We start from the raw sequence: 23640 nt of genomic DNA on the forward strand, positions 1-23640 counted from the left end.
CTACGCTTTAAGAGTGTAGTGCACTAATCTTCTCATTCTTCTCTCACTAGATTACCGCACTACACTGTTCATAGTTCTGCTATCAACCGGGAATGCTTAGGGATCTGGATATGTTTGTTGGAGCAGAGAAGGTTAAGAGGTGATATGATAAATTTTTGTAAGTAATTTTTTTAAGTATTTGAAGGGGTGTCATATTGAGGAGGGAGCATGCTGGTTTTCTGATGCTCCAGAGACAGGTTTCTTCAGAGGGGGTTTGCCATTGCCATCTTCTGAGGCTGAGAGTGTGTGGGTTTCCATGACTGTGCCAGGATTCGAACCTGGGTCTCCAGAGTCGTAATCCAATGCCGAAACCACTACACACCACACTTGGCTCTCTTACTTTGTACTAATGGAAGTTACATTTCCTGGAGGGCCCACAAATAGCCAGAAGGAGAAGGGACCGGCCTAAATTAATGGCCTCTAATACCTCCTGAACTGAGAACAGCGACATCTTGACAAAATGCAGGTTTGTGAGTAACGTCCTCATAATCTATTTTTCCTCCGACGAAGAAGCCAGCGGAGCTTCCAAAGTTTGCAACATGTGTGCATTTCGGTTGGCCCACTATTGCAGTTGTACTTGGCGAAGTGAGGTATGCCTGCAGTAAAATAATGCAGATTAAACACTTTTATTATGAATGAATGAATGAATGAATGACATATTTGGTGGGACATAAAGGTCTTTGCCACCCATGATGAGGATTTACAAAGTATAAGAGCCCAGAATGCTAGCAATGTTAGAACTTAAAATATGACACATAGGAAACAAGAAGCGGACGCAGGCTAAATTACTATTCTTCTTATTCCTCCATATTTCTACATATGATACAAAGGATTTTAAAAGCAACATGGTACAATATGAATTATCTAGAATAGAAAGAGTTTTGGGCAGAAAAGTCAATACAAGCTGGAGTCTCCCTTGTCCAAAATGCTTGGAATCAGAACTGTTTTGGATGCCAGAGTTGTTTGGATTTTGAAATAATACACAAGGATAGTTTTTTTGTGGGTTTTTCGACTATGTGGCCATATTCTAAAAGAGTTTATTCCTGACGTTTCGCCAGCATCTGTTCCAATTTTGCTGTTCACATTGTGTTTTTTAATTGGAACTGCATCTGATGCGCATCTCTGCGCATTCTATTGCTCAGACATGTCAGCACTGCGAATATAGATGGATTTGATGATTCAGATATATTCGAAACACTTTCAAGGCAGGCAGAGTTTTATCCCACTTTATCTTGGGTCCATTCACAGCGGTTATTCTCACAGCAGACAATTCACACTCGGTTTTTTGTCCCAAGGAGGTGTGGATCACCATGCTGATGCATATTGGGTTTATTGTTCCCATTACGTTTTGGGTTCGTGAATCTCTTCGAGTCATTTTAACCTTTGTGTTGTTCATTGTTTCCAGTTAAAATGGAGCTGCATCCCTTCCTTTAACGATACAGAGCAATCCCAATCAATTCAGATGCGTATTTACACTGCCGATGATATGGATCAATGCGGATCTTTCGGGAAAACTTGTGGGGGAAAACAGTATTGAATATCCTGGATTGAGTGGGGTTTTTTGCCAGCCCTTCCCCAAATAAGAGCATCGGAACACATGTGAGCAACAAGGATTCAATCCAGATTCATCTCACAGTATTTTCACAGTGTGAGTGGGGCCAATGTGAATCTTTTAGAAAAGTTGGGGCGGGGGGAATTTGTCCTGGGTTCATAGAATCATAGAATCATAGAGTTGGAAGAGACCACAAGGGCCATCCAGTCCAACCCCATTCTGCCATGCAGGAACCCTCAATCAAAGCATCCCTGACAGATGGCCATCCAGCCTCTGCTTAAAGACCTCCAAGGAAGGAGGCTCCACTGCACTCTGAGGGAGTTTGTTCCACTGTCAAACAGCCCTTCTGTCAAGAAGTTCATCCTAATGTTGAGCTGGAATCTCTTTTCCTGGAGCTTGCATCCATTGTTCGAGTCCTAGTCTCTGGAGCAGCAGAAAACAAGCTTGCTCCCTCCTCAATATGACCTCCCTTCAAATATTTAAACAGGGCTATCATATCACCTCTTAACCTTCTCCAGGCTAAACATCCCCAGCTCCCTAAGGCATTCCTTGTAGGACATGGTTTCCAGACCCTTCACCATTTTAGTCGCCCTCCTATGGGCACACTACACTTTCTCAGTGTCCTATGTCCTGTTGGGGAAAAGCTAGTCTTGTGCCTAAACTGGACTGAAGAGTGGGGGAAATGCCAAAATTTTCTCCTTCACCTCCTGGGGGAACATTTGAGGATTAAAAAATAGGAGGGATGTTTTTCAACAATAGCTTTTAAGGTGCCCTGGGGGCCACATTTCCCAATCCTGCTGTTAAGTCCCTCTCCTTTCATCTACCATTGGAACAGAGGAGAGCAGCGTGCTATTAATATACCTAGGTATATTAATTTATTACTTTTATTTATGAATTTTAATTATACCCAGCTTACTTGATTGCAATTAGCCAGATGCCTGTCCTCTCTGGTGACAAACACTTGCTGCTTCTCTATATGATATTGCAATCTATTAATGGTTCTTAAGTAACTGATCGGGTCTCCCTGCCATCTTGACTGTGAGACAGAAAAAGCGCGCTCATAATGAAAAGAATCAACACACACAGCCATCCCTGGAAGGGTTGTTTGTCTTTGTGAGTTTGTTCAATGGGGGAGATGAGTGGAACAGAAGGAATGACTGGAAACCGTATTTTAAAGCTCACCTGGCACGATAACAGGGAAGATCAAATGATGTATGAAGGCTGAACAACAATTTTTTAAATAGAGAGAGAGAGAAAGAAGAATTTAAGCCACGACTCCATAACACTCTGAAGTTGTGGCAGGCAGAGATGTATGTTTAGCATCAGAGACTCTTTGTGATCATCCGTAAGGTTTGGTTTCAAAGAAAAGAATGCTTCATGTGGGAAAACACAACTTAGGCTTCTAGGAAGCATGGGGCGCTTATATTACATTGTTGGTTTCTTTCCAAAGCATATAGACATTTTATATGACAGCAGCCTAGTAAATCTAGTGAGTGCTGTTTTGCTAAAACTCCAGTCTTATGGCTTGATGTGGATTTTGTGTCCCTCCAAGGTGGAACAGTTGCTCCCCCTGATTAGCAAGATCCAATTTGCCTCGATTATTACTTGATCCCATTGTTAAATCAGACGTACCCATTAGATAAATTGCAGCCTGTGCCAAAACAAGTTGGAAAGAGGGATGTTTGAAACTGCATGCAAGCGTCTGTTCCCCACAGCAAAAGCTTGCACTATGGGGTGTGTTCCACAAATCCTTTTCTAGGCTAAAAATAAAACATGAAAAGGAGTTACAAACTAGTTGGCTTTCAGTGGAGATGTGAGTAGCATAATTTGGACTCCCCCCCCCCCCATCTAAAAAGGTCTTACTCTCACCCCACTCTGCACATTTGCGAGTAGTCAGTGACATGTGGCTGCAGGTGGCAAGTCTCCACATGTTTAGAAGCATTATGTTTTATGGCCAGCCTTGAAGAAACGCACAGAACAAATACGCTCTGAATCAGAGAGAATGGGATGGCTACTTGATGCATTACTAGAAGAAACTGAGCTAATTCTACTATCTGGATTCTGCTAGCAAAAGGTTGCAGTGGGAGATGCTACAGAGCAGTGGTTCTCAAACTTCTTAATGCCACAACCCTTTAATATAGTTCCTCATGTTGTGGTGACCCCCAGCCACAAAATTATTTCCTAACACCATCGGAAATATGTGATTTTCCGATGGTCTTAGGCAACCCCTGTGAAAAGAAAATCAACCTATTTGAGATGTAGTACTGGAGAAGAGCGCTAAGGATACCCACAGGTTCAGAACCGCTGCTATAGAGGAAGAAGTGGAAACAATCCCATTGTTGTTGTTAACTACCTTTGAGTTGGCATCTCATGGTGACCATGGTCCAAAACACACTGCAGAAATAATCCAGTTCAAGACCACTTTAACTGCCCTGGCTGAGTCCTAAGGAATACTAGGAACTGCACTTTGTTGTGGCCCCAGAGCTCTCTGAGAGAGAAGGCTAAACGTCTCACGAAACTACAGTTCTCGTAATTCCCTAGCACTGAGCCAGCGCAAGTGGTCTCAACCTGAATTATTTCTGCAGTGTGTTCTGGACCCATGTGGATAAGACATCTCCAAGTCCCCCTTCCTCAACCACTATGCTCAGGTCCTGCAGGTTCAGACCTGTGACCTCCCTAAGTTCATCTAACCATTAAGCATGTACTTTTCTTCTCTTTACTCTTCCCTCCACCTTTCCTAGCATTATCACCTTTGCCAATGAGTCGTGCCATCTTATGATGTGACCAAAGTACGACAGCCGTCATCCTGGCTTCCAGGAAGAGTTCAGGCTTGATCTATTGAAGGACCCATTTGTTTGTCTTTTTAGTTATCCACGGTATCCTTCGCACTCTTCTCCAGTACCACATCTCAAATTGGTTGATTTTCTTTTTACATGCTTTCTTCACTGTCCAGCTCTCACCTCCATACATGGTGATGGCAAATACCATGATTTAGATTATCCTAACTTTTGTGTTCACAGTTATATCTTTGCACTTTTAGGATCTTGCTTAGTTTTTTCAAGCTGTCTTCCCATTTCTAGTCTTCTTCTGATTTCTTGATTGAAGTCTCCATTTTGATCAATGGTTGAGCCAAAGTGTGGGGAAACCTTTGACTACAGTGGTCCCTCACCATTCGCTGGGGTTAAGGGTGAAACGCCCCCATGAATGTGGAAAAACCACAAATAAAAGAGCACTATTCTTTTTGCCTTTAGAGAACATCACTTTAGGAATATCTAGGTCCTCCAGTGCAACTTTGTGGTCAGTATCTGCCAGAGGTTGATCATAGAATTATGCTGGAGGACCTACAAATGCTTACAGAAGTGTTTTCTCTAGGTCATCTTCTGGCAGAGTTGCACTGGAGGACCTAGAGTTTCCTAGAGAGAACATATTAATCAAAACAGGAAATAATCAAATACGCAAAAGTCAAAGTCACAAATGGGGAGGACCACCTGTTTTTTTGATTTCTGTGTCATCTAGCATGAACTCATGTAGCTCTTCTGTGGCCATTATTTTTGCTTTCTTAATGTTTAATGTTAAGCTTACCGTAGCACATTCTTTTTTGACCTTCTTTAGTAATTATTCCAAGTCTTTTTTAATTTTCTGCTAATACTGTGGCCTGTTACAGACTGCCAAAATAAAGCTGCTTCGGGTCTCTTTGGAGGTATGCTATTTAAATGATGCATGGGTCCTAAGAGTCCGGAGGTCATGCCAAAGCCACACTCCATTCCTAAGGACCAGAGTGCAGCTTTTGGTGCAGCTTCCAGATTGTTAGGATGCATGCATCATTTAAATAGCATACCTCCAAAGAGACCCGAAGCAGCTTTATTTTGGCAGTCTGTAACAGGCCTGTGTTTCCCCAAAAATAAGACACTGTCTTATAGTTAACATTCATTGGAAGTCTCCCATCCAAGTTCTAACTAGAGCTGACCATGCTTGGCTTCCAAGATCAGATGGGATCTGGTGCTTTTAGGATATTTAGGCAGCCTGTGAATTTCATAGTTTTGTTAGAAAATCTGGCTAGCATCCTCTTCGATATTTATAAGGGTTGTTTGTAAGTGTAACTTTCAATGTTTGCAGTCATGAATTTGACCCAGGGGTGTCATTGGGGGTGTGTGGATGGCACTGGGTGACACCTCAGAGTTAGGTCAAGACCCATTGTATGTCCTGACCTTCAGGAACTGGGTAAGTTTAGCCTGGAGAAGAGAAGGTTAAGAGGTGACATGATAGTCCTGTTTAAGTATTTGAAGGGATGTCATAATGAGGAGGGAGCAAACTGGTTTTCTGCAGCTCCAGAGAATAGGACATGGAACAGTGATACAGGCTACAAGAAAAGAGATTCCACCTCAACATTAGGAGGAACCTTCTGACAATAAGAGTGGTTTGACAGTGGAACACACTCCTTCCTCAGAGAGTGGTGGAGTCTTTTTCTTTGGAGGTCTTTAAACAGAGGCTGGATGGCCATCTGTTGGGGGTGCTTTGATTGTGAGTTTCTGCATGGCAGGGGGTTGGACTGGATGGCCCTTGGGGTCTCTTCCAATTGTGATTCTATGATCCCCCAGCACACGTCCCACCAGATTGCCTCTACCATGGTGGGACTGGGCTGCTGCTGGTGAGCAGGAGATGGAGGTGACCAACAGAGGGGAACGAGAGGCAGCAGTGATGGAGGCTCCATGATCACTGAGGTCCCTGCCCTGGCCACAACCAGCCCTTCCTTCCTCTTCTTCCTCCAAGGCAATGGCAAGGTGGTGATAGTGAAGGAGAAGGAGGCAGCAGTGCATCTTTGGAGAGGACCACTGGACCACCTCGTGCCCAAACACCACTGCTAACCAGGCCGTTGAGGCTGCCTCCCTGCAAAGCATGCCTGAGTCCAGTTGCCACTGCCGCCACTACTACTCCCTGGATGAAGCTGTGTCTCTCTGTCCTCCACCTCTTCTTCTGCCTCCTGGGTGCAAGCAATGACTGTGGGTGGATGCATTTCCATGTAGGCAGTGGCCAAAGCCCAGGGCTACATCATCACCACCTTCTCATTGCCATCTTGCACTTGCTTCACCAAGCCTGCCACTGTTCCTCCTCTGGTCAGGAGGGGCACTGAGCATGGTCCAAGGTGGTCTTTCTTCGCCCTTCCTTGGGAGCCATTTCCCTCCAAGCCCAGGAGAAGCAGAGACATGTGAAGGAGGAGAGAGTGTGTGCCACCTTAGCTGCCCCATTGGCCTGGCACACATCACCCACTCCTAACTTGCCCTGCCTGCCTGAGTGTCACTGCAAGCAATCTTTTCTCCCCCAGCTTTGTCCTCAGCGGTCACCTTTGTTTTATCTTAGAGGGTCTTTCTTTGACCTTCCTTGGTGATCAGATGGGATCTGGTGCCTTTAGACTACTCTCAACAGATTATGCCAAGAGGATGGGGCATTTGACAGCGAAAACAATATTGACTCCTTGATTTAGGGGCCAACTGTGCATGTTTATTATTATCCCACCCTGGAACATAGTCAACTGGTTTTGTTCAGTGACATGCACTGTTGCACACATGGACCTGGAGTGAGAGATTAATGCTCGGTGTCTCCATCAGTCAGGTATAAATCTGGCAGCACAAACATTGTCCTAACTATCTGCCCATGTATTTACAGAAGGGAATTAACTGTGTGCACTGTCTTACCATTCAGTTTAATGTGTCAGTGGACATGCCCACCGATGTTATTATCTCTGTCACAGACATAGATCATGCAGATTTCATGGTGGCAAAAGCCCAAACCCTGAAGCTCTTTGTGTGTCATTTGTAGGTCATCCCTGCACAACTGAATTGTTATTTTTTTCCTCAGGTTTCCATTTCTCAGGAAATGCCAGGGTGAGCAACTGCTGGGACTTCATGGATGGTCAGTTTTCCACCTTAGGACCCAGTTCTGAAATTGTGGTTCAAAGGGGAAAACCAGCAAAACCAGAAGTAGCCAGGTGTCCACTTCCAGGACAAAACAAGGTGAGAGGGGGTCCTGCACACTGTTTGAATGCAAAGAGGCTTCCAGACAATGGAGTTATTCAGAATAATTAAGTACCAGTTCTGTCTGTATAGTTGTTCTGTGTCTCCCTTCCTCTGAAATATAGCCTACAGCACTTGGTATTCAGTATTATCCAAGTATTATCCAGGGATATCTCTGCTTAGCAGCCAAAATCAGATAGGATTTGGCGCTTTTAAGGTCTATGCTAGTCTGAGTTTGTTTATGTCCCTTTTGTACTCTGCAGTTATTGGCTTTGGGAGGCAAAATATACACTAAAAATTAAGGAGAAGGGTACCTCTGAGCATATGCGAAAACCAGAAAGTGCCTACATTACCAGAGCTGAGCTAACAAGTTCTTTAACTCACTCCTAGGAGTAACTGTGCTTTGCAGTTTTGCAGCACCCAAGCTTTAGTAGCCCACTTCATCAGATGCAATTGCAAACCCAAAGGGACTGGACAGCCCTAGTAATTTGAGGGATGGGATAAGAGAAAAAATTTCATTTGCTCCTCTTCGGAGTTGAAAACCGTAATTGCCCAGAAATATACCAGCAGATAACCTCCTTGAGTCCCTGTACCAGGAGGAAGGCAGGATAATAATAATAATAATAATAATAATAATAATAATAATAATAATAAGGTACCATAGAGTTGAAAGGGATTCCAAGTGCCATCTTATCCAACTAGATGGACATGACTAGAATTCACAGCTAACACATCTTTGAGAAGTGGACACCTACCCTTTACCTTCAAGTAAGCAGGGTCAGCCTTGGTTAATCCTTGGATGGGAAACCGCCAACAAATACCAGGTGTAGGCTGTATTTCAGAGGCTATATTTCCTTGCCTAAGAAAACCCTGTGAAATTCATGGGGTCACCATAAATCAATGGGCAACTTGAAGGAACTTAAAAGGAGACTCTACCTCTATTTAAAAGTTGCCAATGAAGGAAAGTCTAGGGGTGTAAATAATCATAGATGCAGTTTGACACCACTTTAAATGCTCTCCCTGTTCTATGATTTTATCTTATGGAATCCTGGGATTTGTAGTTTTACGAAGTCTTGAGCCTTCTTTGCCAAAGATGTTTGATGTGATGTGATGTGATTTGCTTTTATATTTGATGTTTTTAATTTGTCTTTTCTTTTCTACATGGTAATTTTATCTACTCCTTTATTTAATTGTTATTATCTTAGAGTGTACGCCTTGGGCAGGCTTTTATATACTCCTTAATTTTACCGACTTTGTACAGTGCTGTGTATAATTACAGCACTCTAGAAATAAAGTTTAATAATAATAATAATAATAATAACAACAAAGAGTGCTGATGCCTCACCAAACTACGGATTCTAGTGAGTTTATCACACAAAGAAGATTGGGAGCATCCCGTAAATATCCCGGGATCATTGTGTAATTACACAAAACAATTTCACACAACATCACACAAAACCCACCATTAAAGTGGCTGCGAAGAAGCATTAACACATATCTTTTTTACTTTCAGGATTTCAGCGGCAATGCATTTCCGACATCACTTTTTTATTTGCGCAGTTGCGTGTAATAACCATTTGCGCAATTACTCGTCATTTTCGCTTTATTTGTGGGATGCTTTAAATGGGCTTTAATCTCTCTTTAATGCCGAAATTAGCCCCAGTGTGATAAACTCCTAAGATTCCTTGGGAGGGAGCCATGGCAGTTAAAATGGTACCCACTTGCATTATTTCTATAGATGCCCCCCAGGTCTACCTTCTGCCTCTCCCTGTTTTATGGCACATATCTATCCTCCCTTGCCATCCAAAAAGTCACACAGTAAGCATCTAGCCCTGAATGGTTCCTTATCTTAAGCCTCTCGCTTGATTCAGTAACAACCAGTGATTTTTCCCATTTTGAAAGGTGTGACGAAGGAAGGGACTCAATTGACAGTTTGTTAACTCAATCAAAACGAGAAGAGTCAGGTTCATTTGGAGGATCATCCCCGAGGAATCCTCTCTTGGCTATTCCCCCCAACCCATTTTTGACATTACACAGTGGCTCTTTCTCTGAGAGCGGTATGAAATTTAAGCGTTTTTGACATTTTCTAAAGCCGGCGAATGCTACCATCATTTCAGTGTCCCTCTGACAGGTTACAAAGTGCAAGGCCTGTTGTTGCATGAAAGCCATTGATCTCCGGGCGCATGCGATCGATAGAATGTTTCTCAAATGTTAGTGTTATTGAGCCGGCCCCCGTTTTTCTCTTTGTTTTAAGGAAAATAACATGCCCTTTTAAGAAGGTGCCTGGGAAGGAGGCAGTGGGGAATCAAATAAGGAGAGTATGCCAAGTCAACAAAATGAGAATTATGTAAATCTGAAGGTGTCTCTCTCCTCTCTGCTGGAGGCAAAGTTATCCCCCTGTAGCCAAGGGTCCGTTTAGGGGAATTTTATTATTATTGTTATTAGCTCAAATATTGCAAGAGGGGGCCTGCTACGACGGCCCTTGCAGAATCGTCTCCCGATATGTATACGGAGTAGACCAGGGGATCCCACTAAATGGAGCTGAGACAGACTTCTAGAATTAATAACCAATTTATTTATAAGGGGAAAAACACATACGATTCACTAGCATACACACACACATACAAGGCTCAGGAAAAGCATAGGTTAGCATGGAATAAGATTTTAGGCATCACTGGGGTGATACGTACCAGAATGTAGACTCCCTCCAGGAATCCAAATGGAATATGATGAGGATGGCATGAGGCTCAGCCATGGAATGACTGGCCAGGAGCCAGGAGCCAGGTCAGGGTTCAAGGGGACAGAGCTTCCCCCTGAAATCCAGACTGGCCCAGTGAACAAGCAAATCTGGGAGTATTTATAGGCAAAATCTTGCTTCTGGCAAAGGTGCTTGATGGTGAGAACAAAGGTGTTTAATTACTTGCTTTTCACCTGGATGTCCCTGTCTGATTGTCTTAGTGGTCTTAAGCTGCTCGGACAACAGACCTGGGGAGGGGGTGATAGCTTCAGGCAAGGCAAACATTTACTCTTCCTGACTCAAGATAATCCCTTCATGCGACTTCCCAGACCTTCTAAGATGTTAATGTGGCTGCTCCCCTCAGGGGAGGTGCACATGTCCTCTCGCTTTGCCAGTAATGGAGGACAGGCTAGGAGTCTGGCCAGGGGTCATCCAAGGGTTATCATTGATTCCAAAATTTATATGAAGCAGCATGGGTAACATTCCCCCCCCTCGGAAATTACGAGGACTCACAGGTGGGTGAGGATTAGTATTTTCCGAATTAATCTTTGCCATAGAAATTTTGGTGTGAGAATATTGGAGAGGGCATCCTATTAAGGGAAGTATCACACTTATGATGCCCAGGTAGGTTTTGGTTGTCTGGAACCCAATCATACACCATACATACCAAAGATTATACAAAGTCAAAAGTGGGGGTGAAAAAAGGAATTATGGGAAACATAAGCAACAGAAAAAGCCTTCAATAGGCCAAGAGAAAAGCAATGAGCAGTCAATATGCAGTATGAAAAAGCAACAACCAATAGAAATGAGTCCAATGACTGAAAAGAGCAAATGAATGTGACATGAGTCCAAACAGTTGGTGGTTTGTATATGGAATGACAGAGTCCATGTTAGGTTTTGTCCAGCGGGAGCCAGATGGCTCAGTATGGATATGAGAATGCGGGCATAAGGTATAGCTGTCTTGTAAACAGTTTCTTTGCAGCCAATGTCCATCTGGCGAGAGGATGAGCCATAGTTCTTGTATGTGGGCATTTGTCATAGTGAAGTGGGCTAATGTCCATGAGATGGCAGTTTAAGTCCAGTGGCGAGTAGTTCCACATGTGGAACACTTGAATGCAGGCAATGAGCTTTTGGAAAACAGTGATGAAAGCTAACAGCGATAGGTCTGTGGAGCTTGTCATCTGGACAGACAGCAATAAGAAAGGCATCTGAATGTAGGTAGGGCCATGGAGGACCATCTGGAACAGGAGCAGAGGTGTGAGGACACCGGTTGTGTCTTGAATGAGCCTTTGGAGGATGTCCATGGCAGCAGGGGATGGAGGACATCACAGGAAGGATGCAGGCAAAATAGTCTCAACCCTGGAGCAGGGAACATCACGAAGGCTGGGAAACAGCTTGGAGAGTCCTGTATCATGGCATCAATGGGATGACATCTGTGGGGTCTGGTCCGGCTTTTGGGAATGAATGTAGGAGGCTTACCTTCCCCATGAGGATATAGGAGAACAGAGCAAGGACAGGATAGAATTTTACATGCACTGGGGATGGAGGAAGACAGACTCCCCCCCCTGCTCCCAACAGAGCAGGTCAGCTTAAAAAGAAGGAGTGTAAAAGAGAGATTTTTTTTTATCTGCCTTGGAGGATGAAGAGGACAGTTTCTTCTCTCCCCCCCGGCCTCCCGCAGAGACCAGGCTGGCTTTGCTATAGGAGTTTTGTAAGAAAAGGATAGGACCTCCAAATTATATCTATGTGCCATGGGAATTACTGAAAAAGATAGGAAATTTACCCTGGCTCCCCGCTGGAGCCAATCCTGATAGGTAAAGGATGCGGAAGAGGTCAACATTTAAAGCAGTGGCAGAGAAGTTCAGTGAGGCCACTGTCCGGCACTTAAATAGGCAGACAGATAGTAAATAGAGGCCAGGGATAGGACTGGCATACACATGCAGAGTATAGAAACACACAACATTAATAACAGAAAACCAAGGGGTTTGTAAGGCAATGCACTGAGGCCACTGCACTGTTTGGTTGTGGTCAATTTCCAGACTTGACCAAGGCTGCTGTGAAGATGTGTAAATTTAGTCCAACTTTTAGCAAAAACTACATCCAAAATAGCCAAATCATTTATTTCTGGATCCCAATGCCTGGGTATACTTGCACCATTTGAACAGAGTAGTCCAGCCATGGGTGCATTTTAGAAACATTTCTTTTAAACAGTGAAAATAAGCTGGAGCAGCCCTGGAGGAAGTTTTAGCTTTGGCAAAAATTCTAACCATTGGGCATGCTGACCGGCAAAAATGGAAAAGGCAAAAGAAAAGCAAAAACAACAACAGCAATTAACATTGTGAAGTAATGTGACTCGAAAATAACTCAAAATGAAAACAAAGGCACACAGTCAGGCGATTTGACCACTAGGCCTGCTGTTACCAAAACATTGTATGGGAAGCGGCATTAAAAGACTGATCAAAAGACTAAAACTCTGCTAGCCAAAAATGTGGAATCCAAAACAAATGTGTTGCCGTAAATGCATAGTGCTAACAGCAAAAATAGAACAAAAACAAGAACAAAAATGAGAAGGCACAGCTAATGTTTGGGCTGAGAGAGTGTGACTTTCACTCAGTCTCAAAGTTGCAGAACAAAACGGACATAAAACGACACACATAAAAATAAGCCAACACCTTGTGGAAGAAATCACTCAGTTCTCTAAGCATAGGCAGAACAAAACTGGGTATATTTGCAGCATGATCCTAGCCTCTGATCATGTGCAGAGAGCAAAGCAAAACCTTTAGGAGGCGCTGTGAGTCATTATTGGCAACACTCACAGCAAAGAACAAAGTAACTATGAGGAAATCTATCCTTCCCAATTCCTAGGTGAAAAGAAGAGGATTCCTGAGCATGCTTAGAGTGCATAGTCTCTGAGCATGTAAAGAGAAAAGCAGAAGCAACAGCTTGTGACTGACAGGGCACTTGTGAGACAAACTGGTATGAACACACTTCAAATTAAACAGTGGATGTGCTGTCCTACATAAATTGTGGAGGACAAAAAAGGTAGACTGCTCAGCCAGTGAGGCTCATCTATGAATTCCAAGGCTCTGAAAATGGAGTGGAGGGAGTTCCTTTACACTCCCAAATCTCAAACAATTAAACAAACACAAATACCAATTCATGTATGGAGACACCAAGGTTGAGAGTCAGCAGCTAAGACATTTTTCACAGATAGACTATGCTGACCTGAGGCTCTTTATAACTACTTAACAGAAAAACAAAGACATTTAGAATAATGAATTAATGCCTACAGACTTTAGACCAAGAGGAAGTTGCCTTCAAACTCCTGAATCCCAGGCAGTCAAGCAAACAAACAAACAAGAACAACTTTACAATGCCCGACCCTGCTGGCCAGCCAAATCTATGCAAATTAAGGCAAGGGAGACAAATGGGGCTCCATTTTCCTGATCAAGCAGGCTGAGTATGGAAAGTCTAGTTTCCCAAGTACCTAAGTACCAGATTTATTTCACAAAATGCTATGTTTTCTTATCACAACCAAAACAACAAAAGTAGCCCAAATTTGGGTCAAGAGAAAAAAACTAGAAAGTCCTGTCCCTTCTCCATAATTACAGAAGAGATCTATAGTCTAACCAAGTAACATCCAAATTAAAGTCTAAGAGCATGTTGTACTCACTAGAAGAGGGGGAGCGGAAGAAAGGCACACAAAATCAGCTAAAAACACCTGGGGGGAAAGACCAAAACTTTGGTTTGGGGCTGAGACAGTGTAACTCTGTCGAGTCCTACTCTCGGGAATGAGGATGTAGGACAAGACTCATGGAAGATGGCCAGATCAGACTTACAAGAGCAAAAGAAAAACGTTTGGCTGAGCAGAAGGTCTACAAAAACTTTACACACAGTACTGATTACTGAAGACAAGACAAAGGAATAGCTCTCTTGAACAATGCAAGAATAACAAAAGAGAAGATGGAGGTGTTGGGCGGCAGGAGGCCTCTGAGCATGTAAAGAGAGCAGAAAAAACTGAAACAGGAAACTACAGCTTAAGACCTATGCAGCCCCGAGCACATGGCAGCAGAGATACACTCTGGGTCCAAACCATGTGTTCCTAAGAACTGGAGGGGCACAGTATGATAGACTACTTGCCTTTATCCAAAGACAAAATCCTAACAGCACAAACCTACACTAAAGAAAAGACAGATTGTGTGTTCTTGCCAAAAGAACACCAACCCAATAACAATATCTCAAAACCTTAAAACACACAGAATGACAATCCTAACTATACCAAGCTATACCAAGAAACTCAAAAAGAGACTTATAAAGAACAAACACAATGGGGAATGGGCTTGAAACCATATTTGCAATGGATTTCAAAATCCAAACTAGTTCCGTGGAACAGGAGGTGCTGCAAACAACCTGAGCCTGCAGCTCTGAGCTTTTGTTCTGCATTGCATCTGAACACATGCAGAGTGTAAGCAAACAGAAAACAATGAGGCATTTCTCAATCTCTAATTTGCAAAGCAGAAAAGAAGAGGGGGAGGGAAGTCTTTTCCCTCCAAGCCTTCACAAACATGGTGTTGCAAACTTTACAAAGATAAACCATCTTTCCCTTGTTGACAAGCTCTCCACTCACACCAGAGTGGTAGAAGTCACAAAAGGGGAAACAAAGGCAATTTGCCATTAACTGAATCTGAGTTCTAAGCTAACCAGGATGATGGGCTTTGCAACTTCCTTTGCCCATGATTCGGTTTTCTTGGCTTCTAGCAGCCAAATTTTCCATGTGGCTGTGGCATTAGGCAAACTATAGAAGAGGAGAAGAAAACTGCCTGTTTTCTAAAATCTCAACATTGACCAAAGTTCTCTGCACATGCCTGGAGGGCCTGCAGAGTGCTATGTTCCTCAAAGGGCAGTCTCTAAGATACCTTTTCGAAAGCTATTTTCTGGGGCCTTTCTTCCTTGCCATGTGATGGAGGATGGGGGAACTGAGGCTGAGACAGTGTGGCTCACCTCTCGGTCAAGGAACTGGGCTGAGTCTCCTTGGGGGGACACATCTCCCAGTGCCATTCCAATTTGGACCGCGGGGATGGGATGAATGACCTCTAGGGTTTCCTTTTCCTGGCATGCCTGGCTGGAAAGGTTTCCAAGTTTTGGGGCATTTTTCCCAGGAGAAAGGGGGACCATTCTGTTCTTGGATCCTGGCTGCCAAAGTGGAACTTTCCTCTTTGAGGAGGTTGACTTGGGCTGTCAATTCTGTAATTTTTCTCTCCATAACACTGGGGGAGTCTTTGGGATTTTGGAAACTTGGAAAGGCTTTTCCTTTGTACTGCCTACTTATGGATTTGTCTAAGAGATCCATCAATTCTGCATTGGGCCTATGATCTAACTCTTGTTTGCTAAACCCCAACTCTCTGAGCTGTCTCCAGATGTTGTTTCGCATTTCCCAAAGTGATTGTCTGAGGGGTTCTGTTCTTTTGGGCTGGTTCCTGGGGTTGTTTATCCCAAACCTCCTGGTTTCTTTCTGCACTGGCTGGAAGTGGGGACCCGTGTTGTGATAGGTGACTGTATGAACTGGTTCTCCATCTCTTCCTCCCCTTTTCCTTCCTGCCCTGGGGGGCCTGCCAGATCCTGCATTCAAGTCCCTTTCTGCCTTTGTGCTCCAGAACATCTCTGAGACTGCACAGATATTTTCCATGAATTGGGCCCACGTGGAAGTGTGTAATTTTAGTGCTGCCGGTCCCAGATAGGTTTTGGCGGACACATGTAAACCCTCATACACTTCAGCAATAAAGTTGCAGTTATCGAGGATGGGCTGGCCCTCTGCATTGAGGCCAATTTCCCCTGAAAGAATTCCTAACATCTTCTTCCTTGCTACATAGGTGTCAGGGGCTTCATCTGAGGCTTGTCTTTCGAGTTGGTATTTGGTGCGCAGAATTGTTCCTGGCCATAGGATGCCTGCAACCTTGGACATCCATTCACTTATCTCTATGTTGCTTAGATCAAAATTTATGGAGGCGGCTTCGAAAGCTCCCATGTATGCTGGATCTAAACACATGCTGGCAACCTGGGTCAGGTCCTGTCCTTTGGCTTTGGGATAGGATATGTACACACTAGTCATCCATTGAACCCCAGTGTGGGCATCAAGTCTCCCTAGGTGGTCCGCTATAGTTTTTACTTCTGTTAGGGACCATGAGACAGTTTCGACCACTGTTTTAGTTACCACCCTGTCGTCCTCTGTCTCTCTGGTTTCTACCATCCTTCTGGTTTTTACAGGGTTTATTGGTGCTGGTGTGTCTGCGGTGACTTTTTTGGGAGGATTTGGAGTTATTATGTCCTCCTGCTCACTTCCTTCCCACTGGGAATTATAACATGGCTGTGTTTTGGCTTTGGTGGGGAGTGGGGTCTCCTCATCCCAGTCTATGGTCCTTAAATACTGGGGGCTCACAGTGGCCACCACTGAGTGCCTGAGATCTAGGGCAGCCTCAAGCTCCTGAATGCGCTTCTCACACTTTGTGTGGTCAGCTTTTGGGTCTCCCTTTGAGTAGCGGGCCAATACGTAATCGGCTGCCTGCTTTGCTTGCTTGAGCCTTCCTTCTAAATCCCGGGTGTATTCTTTCAGCAGTTCAATCTCTGCCTGGGCCATCTCGGCCTGGCGGACTGCTTCTTCCCTCGCTATGATAGCCAGCGAGGCTTCGGCTTCCTTTTTCTTTACCAAGGCGGCCGATGCTTTTTCTCCCTCCGCAAGCCTTTTGTAGGCTTCGGTGGCTTCGTGGGCTAACATCCAAATCCCCCACGATGCCCATCTGTCCTTTTCTGATTTGGACACCCTTTTTAAACCTTTCCTCGCTGTCTGGGCATTGTACACCATGAGCAGCGTCTCAAATGGATCGTCGGTGAGGAGGCTTCTAGCCTTCCAGGGATTAGGTCCCTTTCCTAAGATCCATTTCTTCAGGCGGTCTTGAGGCTCTGCCGCCTTCACAAATTCCTCAACGCCTACCTGCATTTTGCTAAGGTGGATTGTGGACTGAACCTTACTCAAGGCCTCCAGGGAATCCCTTAGCTCCCGGAATTGCCACTCGGCTTTTCCGATAACCTACTCAGGGTCAGGGTTGGACACTCGCCTCCCCAGTTCGTGCAAGGGCCCGGCGCTCCTGCAGGTAGCGGCTTAGGGGTACTCCTTCGCTTAGACCCGGCCAGAAGTCAGTTTGGCCCTGCCTCCCTTTCACTGGGGGGTTTGGGTGCTGCAGTCCCACTCAGTGTGGCCCGGCTAACAGTACTCAAACCTTGGCCCCCAGCTAGACTTCTGCCTGAGCTTTATTTCCCGGTGGAATCGCCCACTTGGCGTCCACCGATGGCACTCCTACTCTAGAACTGCCTTCTCCCACCCTTGTGCCCGGGTTTTGGCCTCCGGTCAGGGACGTCCTCCTGCCTTTGCCTACCTCACCCGTCTAAGGGCGTTTAAAATTGCTGGGGTGAACCTAAAGTATATGGGGGTTTGAAGATCGGGGAATGGGGAGGACCTCTTCCTCTGCTTTCCCACCCACGATAGTGAAAATAAAAATAGGGCGTCGGGCTGCCTACTCCGACAATCACGCCCAAGGGTGATTAGGGCCCACCACTGGACGGCGTACCGGAGCCAATGAGCAGGACACCTAACCAAAGAAATGAAACGGGATCAGCCAACCCAAGATAGCCCTTTGCCCTTATGGCCAAGCGCACAAGAACACACTCACACCTCCCTATTTATTCCTGTCTGCAGCGGCCTTTTTGGAATCCCTGTTCTCTCTACGTTCCGAGATCTAGACAGCCCAAGTGATCAGTTTGGAAAGTCTAGATTTCGGGGGAGAGTTCTATGCCCAAGCTTTCTCCACCATTTTGTAGCCAAGGGTCCGTTTAGGGGAATTTTATTATTATTGTTATTAGCTCAAATATTGCAAGAGGGGGCCTGCTACGACGGCCCTTGCAGAATCGTCTCCCGATATGTATACGGAGTAGACCAGGGGATCCCACTAAATGGAGCTGAGACAGACTTCTAGAATTAATAACCAATTTATTTATAAGGGGAAAAACACATACGATTCACTAGCATACACACACACATACAAGGCTCAGGAAAAGCATAGGTTAGCATGGAATAAGATTTTAGGCATCACTGGGGTGATACGTACCAGAATGTAGACTCCCTCCAGGAATCCAAATGGAATATGATGAGGATGGCATGAGGCTCAGCCATGGAATGACTGGCCAGGAGCCAGGAGCCAGGTCAGGGTTCAAGGGGACAGAGCTTCCCCCTGAAATCCAGACTGGCCCAGTGAACAAGCAAATCTGGGAGTATTTATAGGCAAAATCTTGCTTCTGGCAAAGGTGCTTGATGGTGAGAACAAAGGTGTTTAATTACTTGCTTTTCACCTGGATGTCCCTGTCTGATTGTCTTAGTGGTCTTAAGCTGCTCGGACAACAGACCTGGGGAGGGGGTGATAGCTTCAGGCAAGGCAAACATTTACTCTTCCTGACTCAAGATAATCCCTTCATGCGACTTCCCAGACCTTCTAAGATGTTAATGTGGCTGCTCCCCTCAGGGGAGGTGCACATGTCCTCTCGCTTTGCCAGTAATGGAGGACAGGCTAGGAGTCTGGCCAGGGGTCATCCAAGGGTTATCATTGATTCCAAAATTTATATGAAGCAGCATGGGTAACACCCCCATCTCCCCCATCTGCCCAGTATAGATCTTGGAGGGAACCCAGCAATATGAGCTCAATTATTTTAAAGATTTTTGTCACATTCCATGACTGAGAACCTGAACAACGATACAATTCAGGATGCAATGAATACGCTAATGCACAAAGCCCGCTCCATAGGTAACATTCCAGAATGACATTTAGAATTTATTCCTGCATGATGGGGGGGGGGGGGGGAGAGAAAAAAAACCAACCCACAACATTTGGGTGGGATCTGTTCCTTTCCATTTGTTGCGAGACAATTTGCCTTGCTGAGCCGGTGACCTGCTTCTTGAGAAACCTGGCTTCAGGGAGATAGAAATGTTTGATTACTTGCATCATAACATCAACTTCTAATAACTTCATCGGTAAGATGAATCAACGAACAACCTTTGCAATTAAGAGAACAGTCCTATGTCCCCTGAAAGGCAGCTCAGATTCCTTTGGATATCATGGGTTTTCCCAGAGGGCCCAAACAGACAGACCAAAATAAAGCTGCTTCAGGTCACTTTGGAGGTATGCTGTTTAAATGATGCATGTGTCCCAAGAGTCTGGAAGCCACGCCAAAGCCACACTCCAGTCCTTAGAACTGGAGCATGGCTGTGGCGCAACTTCCGGGCTCTTAGGATGCAAGCGTCATTTAAACAGCATACCTCCAAAGTGACCCAAAGCAGCTTTATTTTGGCCTGTCTGTATGGAGCCAGAGAGAACATCAACTGCTAGAGGTCTACCCAGGATGCATCCGCACTGCTAAATCATCCAGGTTGACACCACTTTTCAATGCTATGAAATTCTGGGAATTGTAGCTTTGTGAGGCATTTCACCTTCTTTGTCAGAGGGCATGGTGCCACAACGAATGACAGTTCCCATAACTCCATAGCACTGAGCCATGGCAGTTAAAGTGGTGCCAACCTGGATTATTTCTGCAGCACCAGAGATATTTGGGGGGCATTAGAGCCAAGTCTGAAATGTTGCAGTGGCCCATTAGAGATTATCTGTCCTTCCAGGGCAGATTAAACTCTTGTCTTTCACCAGGGGATGGTGATGTGAGATAGATAGATAGATAGATAGATAGATAGATAGATAGATAGACAGACAGACAGACAGATAGATTTAAAGTACAGTACTTACCGTACATTGACGCGTAGATAAGTCGACTCAGTTTTTTGGGGGGTCAATTTTTTAACCTAACTTTCTAGACTTATACATGAGTATATACAGTAGTTGTGCTCTGTTCTGCTCTGGTCAGAACCTCACCTGGAATATTGTGCCAATCCTAGGAACCACAGTTGAAGAACCATAGGATCATGAAACCAAAAGGTACTGCAAGGATCATCAAGTCTAACCTTGTCGTACAGTAATATACAATTAACACACTAACTTTAAAGGACAGTGACAACCTGGAACATATATAGAGGAGGGCAACCCAAATGGCCAATGGTCCAGAAATCAGCTCTAGGAGAAATGGTTGAGGGAGTTGGATACATTTAGCTGGGAAAAGAGAAGATGGATAGGTGATATGACTTCTTGTATGTAGAGAGATCTTGTAGCCTCTTTGAAACTAACTGAAAGAAAGAAATTGGCAGCATGAGATTTCGGAGACTTCAGTCTAGTTCCTCAGATGCATCTACGAAAGTCTACGAAAGCTCATAGTATCATAGAGTTGGAAGAGACCACAAGGGCCATCCAGTCCAACCCCATTCTGCCATGCAGGAACTCTCAGTGAAAGCATCCCCAACAGATGGCCATCCAGCCTCTGCTTAAAGACCTCCAAGGAAGGAGACTCCACCACTCTCTAAGGGAATGTCTTCCACTGTCGAACAGCCCTTACTGTCAGCAAGTTCCTCCTAATGTTGAACTGGAATCTCTTTTCCTCTAGCTTGCATCCTTTGTTCCAGGTCCTAGTCTCTGGAGCAGCAGAAAACAAGCTTGCTCCCTCCTCAATATGACATCCCTTCAGATATTTAAACAGGGCTATCATATCAACTTTCTTTTCTCCAGGCTAAACACACCCAGCTCCCTAAGGCGTTCCTCATAGGGCATAGTTTCCAGACCCTTCACCATTTTAGTCGCCCTCCTTTGGACACGCTCCAGTTTCTCAATGTCATTTTTGAATTGTGGTGCCCAAAACTGGACACAATATTCCAGGCGGGGCCTGACCAAAGCAGAATAGATTGGTACTATTACTTCCCTTGATCTGGACACTATACTTCTATTGACTTTCTTTCAGTTAGTCTCAAAAGTGCTACAAGATCTCTCTACGTACTGATTGTACAGACTAACACAGCTGTATCTTTGATGACTTCTTGTTCTTTGTCATCAAGTTGACTTCAATGAAAGAATTTCAAGAATGCTTTTCATCAACTGTTGTGCTCAGGTCTTGAAAACCCAAGAGCCATGACTTCCTTGATTGAATCAATTGACCTCTAATGTGGTCTTCCTCTTTTCTTCTTTCCTTGCTACCTTCTACCTTGCCAAGCATCATCATTTTTTCCTAGAGAGTCATGTCTTTTCATGATACATCTTTCCTAGTGAGTCATTATTTTTTCTTGCGAGTCATGTCTTCTCGTGATATGTCCAAAGTAAGACAGCCTTGGTTTTGTCATCTTGTTCAGGCCTTGATTTGCTCTTGGACCCATTCATTTGTCCTTTTTTTAGCAGTCGATGGTGACATGATGGCCTTGCAGGATCTCACCTTGCAGGAGCTGAGCAAAGCATTTGAGGACAGGGGGTTGGAGGTGTCTCATTCACAAAGCTGCCATGAGTTGAGGCCAACTCAAAAGGCAGTTAACAACAATATTCTTCAAGGAAAGGTTGATGTGAGGACTAGCCTAGAACTTCAACATACTGTATATACTTATGTATAAGTCTGGAAATTTTAGTCAAAAGATTGACCTAAAAAAACTTGAGTCAACTTATCCACAGGTCAATGTTAGTACTGAATGTTAACTCTTATAAAAAGAGGAACCATCCCCTGGTGAAAAGCAAGAGTATAATCTGTTCTAGAAAACTGACCCCAACCTCCTATTTTAATAGTAATAATAATAATAACGATTTACTTATAGCCCACCCAATCACAAAGAATCAGGGTTGGTTACAACAGTAAAGAAAATACATAACAATCAACAATAACAGTAATAATAACATAACAGATCACAATAGTAATAAATAGCAAAAAAAGAAGAAAAATACATAGCAAATAACGACAACAGTAGAAAGAACAATGAAAAATGTTCTCATCCATCCAGCCTTTGGTATAAATACAAACAGATAGGCCTGCTGCAATTTTGCAACTTCTTTGGCATCGTTTTCCTTTCCTTTAGTTCCTTTGTAAAATGCCCCTAAGCTTTACCCTCGACTTATCCATGGGTCATATCAAAATCCATGATTTTGGCCTCCAAACTTGTCCTCGGCTTATACATGAGGTCGACTTATAGTTGAGTATATACAGTACCTATCAACTTTAATTTAACGTACCGACTTACTTACTGCCATTTTTTGATATCAAGCATTTCTGCAGAATTTGGGATGTATTTGGCTCCTTTCTGGGGCAAGCAGTTTACTCTGTTCTCTTTCCTTGAGGATGGAGACCTTTTGCAATTAAAAAATTATTCTTCCTTGGAGCAGTATCCCATCTTTGCTGTCTCTACTGAGCATAGACGATGGCTGCAGGATGCTGGGTTCCCCAGGCTGAGACCTTCCTCCCCATCCAACACACCCATCTCAGGAGGTCCATGGTGTGATACCATGAGTTACTGCATTGGGTGACACCAACCCTAGTAATGCCACTGGTCAAAGGTTTATGGCTGTATCTGCAGTGCTGAAACAATCTGGTTTGACACCACTTTAACTACTATGGCTCAGTGCTACAAAATTCTAGAATACCCATAATTCCAATCCTGAATTCCTATTCCAATTCTGCAGTGCGGATGCAGCCGAAATCTGAAGTGACAATGGGTCGATGGTTTGAAGCCGAGAGCTGCAGGGAGTCCAAGCTTGCTGTATTTGCTTATTTCATTACTTATACTCTTCTCTTCTTTTGGAGTGAGTGGGTGGGTGAGAATAAACAAGGTGGTTAAGCTGTTGATCGAGAGTTCCTGCATGGCATGGGGTTGGACTGGATAGCCCTTGTGGTCTCTTCCAACTCTATGATTCTATGTTTCTATGAAAGGAAACACCCCCCCCCCCGTAACTCCATGCAGAGAGGCACAGCAAAGGCAGACAACACTGAATATATGCGCATGCAACATAAAGCCAATTAAGTAGAAATGTGCATAGGAGGAGGACTCCATCTCCTTTTTAACCATTATGATTGGTTTTCACCTATATTTTGTTTTAGTCTTGGTTGTGTACCACCATGGGTCCCATATTGGGCGAAAGGTGGTATATTAATTATTTAATTATTTAATTTTTATAAATTTTGTAAGCCGCCCTGATCATTTCCATGGAAGGGCGGGGTAGAAATAAAATTTATTATTATTATTTATTATTAATCACACAAATGCATAATCTTATATTTACTTCACCATTGGGAAAAAAATGCTCTATGGGAAATATTCTCCGTAGTTGCAAGCATAGGAATGGAGAGAATGA

General features: G+C 44.1%; 1 long non-coding RNA gene across 1 annotated transcript; it reads left to right on the forward strand.

Annotated features, from left to right (window-relative positions):
* The first annotated feature begins 331 nt into the window (after window positions 1-331).
* Window positions 332-7596, forward strand: LOC149286404 (uncharacterized). Its single transcript, XR_016277598.1, has 3 exons — window positions 332-629; window positions 1445-1687; window positions 7448-7596. It is a non-coding gene; the product is annotated as an uncharacterized LOC149286404 (long non-coding RNA).
* The last annotated feature ends 16044 nt before the right edge of the window (window positions 7597-23640 follow it).

This window comes from Sceloporus occidentalis, unplaced genomic scaffold (genome assembly GCF_023333645.1).
Source record: "Sceloporus occidentalis isolate IW3139 unplaced genomic scaffold, rSceOcc1.0.p SCAF_69, whole genome shotgun sequence".
NCBI classification, from domain to species: Eukaryota; Metazoa; Chordata; class Lepidosauria; order Squamata; family Phrynosomatidae; genus Sceloporus; species Sceloporus occidentalis.